The sequence below is a fragment of the Triticum aestivum genome, chromosome 2A (assembly GCF_018294505.1).
Source record: "Triticum aestivum cultivar Chinese Spring chromosome 2A, IWGSC CS RefSeq v2.1, whole genome shotgun sequence".
Classification (NCBI taxonomy): domain Eukaryota; kingdom Viridiplantae; phylum Streptophyta; class Magnoliopsida; order Poales; family Poaceae; genus Triticum; species Triticum aestivum.
Window position 1 is genome coordinate 312,274,933 of NC_057797.1, and position 7,695 is coordinate 312,282,627.

At 43.2% G+C, this 7,695-nt stretch overlaps 1 long non-coding RNA gene across 1 annotated transcript; it reads right to left on the minus strand.

The window, feature by feature from the left end:
* Positions 1–926: 926 nt before the first annotated feature.
* Positions 927–2,582, minus strand: LOC123185245 (uncharacterized). The gene is made up of 3 exons (XR_006493255.1): positions 2,360–2,582; positions 1,339–1,380; positions 927–1,259 (listed from the first exon to the last, which is right to left on the minus strand). It is a non-coding gene; the product is annotated as an uncharacterized lncRNA (long non-coding RNA).
* Positions 2,583–7,695: the final 5,113 nt, after the last annotated feature.

Below are 7,695 nucleotides of genomic sequence, written 5' to 3' on the forward strand. Positions count from 1 at the left end.
ATCTACACGCAGGAGCAGCACCGTTCATGGCAGCCACATGAGGTCGCGCAACATCCAGAACATGGCGCATGACAACAACAGACCTAGAGATCTAGGACGGAGGGAGGGGGAGCTTGCACTTGCGGATGCGGGCGGCCGGGTAACCGCACGAGGAGAAGGTGCTCTTCTGGAGGTGGAAGCTGCGGCGGCCGCAACAGATGCAGAATTGAAGAGGGTCCTCATGTAGCAGTAGCAGCAGCAGCATGAAGAATTGAAGACCGACCAACAGAGCATGCAATGCAAACAGAGAGGCATGAGGAAACTGAATCCAATCACATCAAATCAAATTGAGCTGCTGCACGTTGACCTTGAGGAAAACAAACCTCATCTCATGTCATCTCAGGGAAGAATAAGAAGAAGAAAAATATATGGCTGCTGCTCCATGACCATGACCTTGAATCGTTGCTGCTGCACCAGATCGAGGAAGAAGAAGACCAGCAAAAAAGCAATAACTAGCAATGCACAAGCATGAATTCATGGAAGGACGGATGCAAGGCCAAACATCCAGCATACTGTTTCTTAATGCCCCAACTACTTAAAAAACATGGTAGTTCTAACCATATTAAATTAAAGGACAAAGTGAAGTCATGATATTGAGAGTTCCATGTTATAAAGCTTTCTGTTTAGCATATCCTAAATCATAGTCTATCTACCAATATATGAACTCTTTAGTTTTCAGAACCGAGGCTCACATATTTGGGATGATTTGTACACTGTATTTTCAGTATTTTTTTACTTGAGACAAACTAAATGCTAACATCAGTGACAACAAGACTTGAACAGAAATATCTATTGAAGAAACACGTTTATAAGATAGAATGAAAATGATTTACACCACAACATATAGTTCACATGCACTGGAGCTAGAGACTACAGAACACACATAATCACACATATGCGAACAGGGTACTACTCCATAGTTCAGGTTACACTAATAAACAAAATTATACAAGCAACTAAACTAGTATCACAGATCTACAGAGTAGTACTAAACAACTAAAAATAAGTAGTAGAAGTAACTAGTACATGGAGCAAGTACTCCTTTCATTTACTTTAAACTGAGACGACTGAAAAGGAGTACTCCTTTCATTTAATTTACTTTAAACTGAGACTACTAAAAAGGAGAACTCCTCTCTTGAGAAGTTGATGTAAATGAAATCCAGGAGTATGTGAGAATATGGCCATCTTTATTTCTTTCTGTAAGCTTTATCTTCAGTGCCCTGTAATCACCAAAAGGCAATATCAGAAATTATTTGGTAGGCTAATAATATCAGAAAGCTTGGCAGTGACTGCAGATACCTGCAGTGTTCGGTCTTCCAGGCCTTCTTGTTGTTGCCGATACTGCACGAACATTAAGTAACAAACTAATCAGCATACAGAGAGTATAAATTTGACCTTGTAAATGAAATCTTCTGACATCAAATAGCTCCATTCTACAACTACACAGACCCTGGACTAACAGTCTTAAACACAACACTATCCATATTAAACAAAACCAGCGCCATTCTACACTGTTATGGTCTCGAGCTCATTGATAAATTACTATCCACACATGAGCCAAAGACACACACATCTTGGACAAGAGGAAACTAAAGTTCAACGACAAAGAGGATCTAGAGTTGTTCCCTGGCAGGCCCGACTCCAATCCCCTGTGCCCCGCGATCTGCAAACGTTCCCCTCCTAAGTTGTAAGATAAGCCCCATCGTACATATAGATGTAGCACAAATGCAGTAGTACCAGATCAAAAAGGGATGGCAACACTCGAATTAGGAAGCCTGATACATTTAAGGAACGAGTAGTATAGAGTCCTAATACAGTAAAGTGGATCAGCCTACTATTATTAGCAAGCAAAAAGGCTTAGCGCTGAAACTCTTGGCCTGACCATGGCATTGGCATTGGCCGATACAGTGCCAGCTATGGCCGTGGTGTGCATGCCACCGCATTGCCCAGCTTAAGTAGAAATGTACGGCCACACATCCTGTACGACTGCCTGCTCCGCCTCGCCTCTACGTGCTTTAGATCACAACACCTCCATGCACAACAATAACAACCAACGGCCAGTTAACTGTACAACATCGGATTTGCAAAATTGAAACTGAACAAGTATCTGGACGGGTGCTGCCATCAACAGCAAACAGCTGCAGCCGGGGGGAAAGGAGAAGCAAGGAGTCGAGGCGGGTGCCAATTGATCAATCTCACCGTCCCGAACGAGATCCCGGGCAAAGCGAATAAGACGGACGGCGGCGCACGTGCGCCGGATCTACCGAAAAGCTACTAGGGTTACATGCGGGGAGGGAGGGAGGCGGTTGCACGGACGAACCTGGCGGGAGCAGAGTGTGGACCTAGGCACGGTTGCCATGCATCCGTCGCTGGGCAGGCGGAATCAACAAGCGGTCGTGGTGGACCGCGTCGGCATCGCGCCGCAGAAGATATTGGCGTCGCTGGACAGACCCCGCAGACGGTGCCACGTGCTTCTCGATGATGGCGCCGACCTCACCGCCACCATCGCGCGCAAGGGTGTAGAGGTGGCCATGAGATGCGGGGAGGGGAGGGAGGGACAAGGTCGGCGGAAGTGGCTGAGGAGGACGGCGAGGTCAGCGGTGGGTTGGAGAGGACAGCGAGATCGGGAGGGGACGAGAGCGGGAGCAGTGCAGAAGTGAGAGGGAGCGGGGGCAGCGATGGGAAAAGGGAGCGGAGGCGAGGGGGCACCGGCGGATCTGGTCGTGGCCTGAGAAGGAGAAGGCCGAGTCGATCTGGGGCCTAGTAGGAAGACAAGAGGACGGGAGGGGAGGCGAGGGGGCGCCGGCGGCGAGGGAGAGGGAGAGTGGTAGGAGGTCACCGGTGGGTTGTGGTTGGTTGGGGAGATGAAGGCGGCGGCGATGGGTTTCGTTTCAGGGGAGACTGACGGGGTAGAGCTCCGCCGCAGGGAGGTGGCCAACGGGGTAATGGATCTAGGAGGGAGAAGGCGGCGGCTATTGGGAGAAGGGGGCTAGGGTTTCGTGGGTGGACGAGGATGAGAGGGATACAGGGTGATTCGGGAGGGGTGAGAGCGACGAGGGGGGTGTGGGCTGCCGTTGGATCAGGGCGCATCCGACGGTGCTTAAGGCATGATCCGCGTGAGCTGATTTTAGACCAATCAGAACAGAGTATCCTCTTTGATGATGTTAAGACCATTTAAATTGGTCGTAATCGATTGAAAATAAGATTTTGAATCATGTCTGCCATTTGACGACCTAAGAAATTTATAAAAATATAGAAATAAAATACCTTCGCATTGTGTCACCAAGTGTGACCTACTTTTCAGTAAAAATAACAAACTTTAAATATTGTTAATATCATTAAAAAAGTGTTCTAAGATATGATTTTTTTGTAAGAGACTCATTTTTTGAGTGTCTAGAATGATATTTTTATAAAGAATCTAGCAGATATTTGTTGCAAATTTGGAGCACATCAATATTATAATTCACAATCATAGCACATGTGGAGCACATCAAATGCTTGTTTAAGCTTATGTAGTTGTGTTTTTCTATTTGTTTCTCTTGTGTTTTTTGCACGAGGGTGCATTTTGGAATGGCATAGTTTGTTCAAATGATCTCATATTATGCACAAGGATGCATCATGGAATTACAAACAATGTTTCCTAAGGGAGTTTTCACTTTCATTGCACAAAAGAGCTATTTTCCATTTTTCGAGTGCCCCAAATGAGGTTTTTTGTGAAGGACCTACCAAATAATTATTGCAAAATTGGACCAAATAATTTTTATAAAATACTAGGCCATATTTAATGCACAATTGACCAAATGGTTGGGTGTAAAAAGTTTTATCCACCTCTGGTGAAAAAGACAAATTTCCGCTGATTCAGCTGGAAGCGGGTCAAATTTGAACTGCAGTTGCCTCATAGTTCGCTCTTTATTTTTCCCAAAAATCATTTCTAGGTACATAAGTATCTATTTAATCAGAGAAACATCAAAAGTTTTCCAAGATTCAACCACTAGCTAGGAACGGTCAAGCCCATCGTTTTGCCTGCATTTTGAAACGGGCATAAAAAATTTAAAAAAAATCAAAAAAATTGGAAAACCTTCGCATTGTGTCAATATATGTGACCAAGTTTCCAGGAAAAATAATAAACTGGTAATATGACAATTCTTTTAAAAAAGTGTTCTCAGAAATGAGCTATCGTGCGTGAAGATTCATGGCTATCAAGCCAAATGATCAATCTTATGGCCACATTCATGGCATAGTTTGTTCAAATGATCTCATATTGTGCACAAGGTTGAATCTTGGAATTCCAAATGATGTTGCCTAAGGGAGTTTTCATTTTCTTTGCACGGAAAATTCATTTTCCATTTTTCGAGTGCCCGAATGAGGTTTTTTTGTGAAGTACCTACCATATATTTGTTGCAAAATTGTACCAAATCAATTTTCTAAAATTCTAGGACATATTTGATGCAGAATTTACTAAAATGGTTGGGTGTAAAAAGTTTTGGTCCACCTCTGGTGAAAAAGACAAATTCCCGCCGATTCAGCAGGAAGCGGGTCAAATTTGAACTGCAGCTGCCTTATAGTTTGCTCTTTATTTTTTACAAAAATCATTTCTAGGTACATAAGTATCTATTTAATCAGAGAAACACCAAAAAAGTTCCAAGATTCAACCACTAGCTAGAAACGGTCATTCCCGCCATTTTGACCGCATTTTGAAACGGGCATAAAAAATTCAAAAAAAATCGAAAAATTGGAAAACCTTCGCATTGTGTCATTATATGTGGCCAAGTTCCCAGCAAAAATAATAAACTTGTAGTACGGCAATTATTTTAAAAAAGTGTTCTCAGAAATGAGCTATCATGCGTGAAGATTCATGGCTATCAAGCCAAATGATCAATCTTATGGCCACATTCATGGCATAGTTTGTTTAAATGACCTCATATCGTGCACAAGGGTGCATCTTGGAATGACAAACAATGTTGCCTAAGGAAGTTTTCATTTTCTTTGCACGAAAAATTCATTTTCCATTTTTCCAAGTGCCCAAAATGAGTTTTTTTGTGAAGGACCTACCATATATTTGTTGCAAAATTGGACCTAATCAATTTTATAAAATACTAGGCCATATATAATGCACAATTGACAAAATGTTTGGGTGTCAAAAGTTTTGATCCACCACTGGTGAAAAAGAGAAATTCCTGCCGATTCAGTAGGAAGCGAGTCAAATTTGAACTGCAGTTGCCTCATAGTTTGCTATTTATTTTTTCCAAAAATCATTTCTAGTTACATAAGTACCTATTTAATCATAAATACATGGTTTGGTGGCGATACGTCAAGGTTTGGACGGTGGCCGAGGGCTCCAACTCTAGAGCGCGTAAACTGGCATGCCCGCCGCATGGTCACCGCGTGACCGTGGCATTGCCATGTGTTCTGGGCGGCCTAGGCATGTCTAGTGGGTTGGGCACTCCCCAGGTAGGTGCTAGGAAGAAAATCACCCGATCGATGCTCAAACATGAATAAGCAACCAAGTGTTTGATTAGCGATACAGGAAATGCACATGGCTAATGTGTGTGAGCTTTGTCAGAGGATGATCAGTTACTAAGAAGACTGTCTTCAAAAATTTTAGCTCAAAAGGAGGAGCCTAGGTGGTACTTGCTTTGCAAACTTCCACACTGGACATAAATACGAATGTTGAAGCTCGGCTAAAAATAATGAATGGATTGAGCTGGCATTTGGTGGAGGATGGTTATTTGGGCATAGGAAAGCACTGTAGAAAATGGATACTATTTGGACATGCCAAAGTGGTACTTCCTTCACAAACTGTTGTTTTGAACAGAATAGGAAAATGAATATTTTTGAATTATTTTTGAACTAGGCAAGGAAGATTTTTTACATATTTGACGAAGATATGACCCAAAGAATTTATGAGATTTTTTGGGAATTTTGGGAATGATAGAAATATAGGCTGCTTCACAACCTAGGGCAAAAACTGCCACATTGACATGACACATAGGCAAAACTGATGAGGTGGCGCCTAGTCATAGCAACCCACCACAATTTACAAGGTTATGACAATCTATATTGGTTATGATCAGCTAGAAATAAGGCAGCAGACCAGTGCTATCTGCTTTATGACCATTTCGTGTAAGGAAATTACGACCTTTCTGACCAAAATGGTCGTTATAGTTTAGGGTTTGGAGCCCCCCGAACAACTTTTGACCAATTGGTCTAAAATGGTCATAGATCTATGACCAATTCTTCCAGGGTCACTGACAGAAGGTCACTAGTTGACATATTTCTTGTAGTGTAGTTTGCTTTTGAATGCAAATGCACATGGCATGTTTTACTTTGTGGAGATCCTCTTCAACTTATGAAGACAATTCATCATGCATATAAAGAGATAACGAAGATAGTGAAATGCATAATGAAAAATGGACGTCTGCGGAATGGCTTCATGCGGAATTTATCATCGCATCGCAAGGTAGTAGAAAAAGTTGCAGACGGCCATCGAGTTTAGGTGTTACAACTCAAAGAACCAAATGTTTCAAAAGACGAGAGTTGTGAAGACTTAGCAAAATATTGCAACCACCCATAAGGACCCGCTTGAAGACTATCAACTCATAAGCTTCTCCCCCTTTTGTCAGTAAGGACCAAAAAGGTTTGAAGACATAGTATCTACTAGTTCCCATCAGGAGTAGATGAAGGAGCAGGGTCGACATTGGAGTTAGGTGGTGCAGACGGGCCTGATGCAGTGTCGAGATGCAGTGTAGCCATGGTCGGTGAAGTGGCATCGTCTTCTTCATCGACGACTCTCGCAACAACAGTTATAGCCAAAGATGAACGCTCAGAATCTTCAATTGAGGGAGTGCGGCGCCAGCTTGCATTTTGTGCAGGCCTGGAATCAAACTTGAAGTCCTCGGTGAAGCCATCTTCGCGAAGATCGTCTTCAGGACAGAGCAGTGTGAGACTCTTCCAGGACCGCTGACAGGCTTCATGGGCAACAAACGAGTTCTTGGTGGCCAAGTTTCAAATGCGGTTGACATCCAACAAGATACTCTACATCTGACGCTTTAGCCAGTCGTGATGCTTATGCTGTTTCTGGTGCAAGGCCACAAGAACCTCTCGGTCATTGAGGACACGGGAATGATTCCGAGGCCTTTGGGCAACCGTACTTGTTATGGCTTCATTGTTGGCACGATGTGGCATTCTCATATTCTCAGTCAAAGGATCATTGGGGACAAGAATTCCCTCCATTGGTTGTGAGAAGCTTTGGTGTTTAGCATTCTGAAGATGTAGAGGCTTCTTGGCAGGCTCGAGGTAGATGGCTTCCATGAACATATCAACCTTAGGCAGAAAAACAAGATGGTTGCACGCTGAGCGCTGATAGTCAACAGTAGAATGGAGCTTGATATGACGCATCACCCATGGAGCATAGAATTTCAGGCCAAATAGATCAATCCTAGATGCAACGAGTTGTCTGATGAAGAAATCCTGGGTATTGAATCTGATGCCATTGATGATATAAAACACCAAAGTATTCATGGCTCCTTCAAGTTTGGCTTTAGAAGAATGTCCCTTGATTGGCCATAGAGTACGCCTCAGAATGTGGTATACTGTGTGGGGCAAGTACTCGAGGTCTTTCACAAAGAACTCTTTGGGGTATTCAGCATCTTGAGG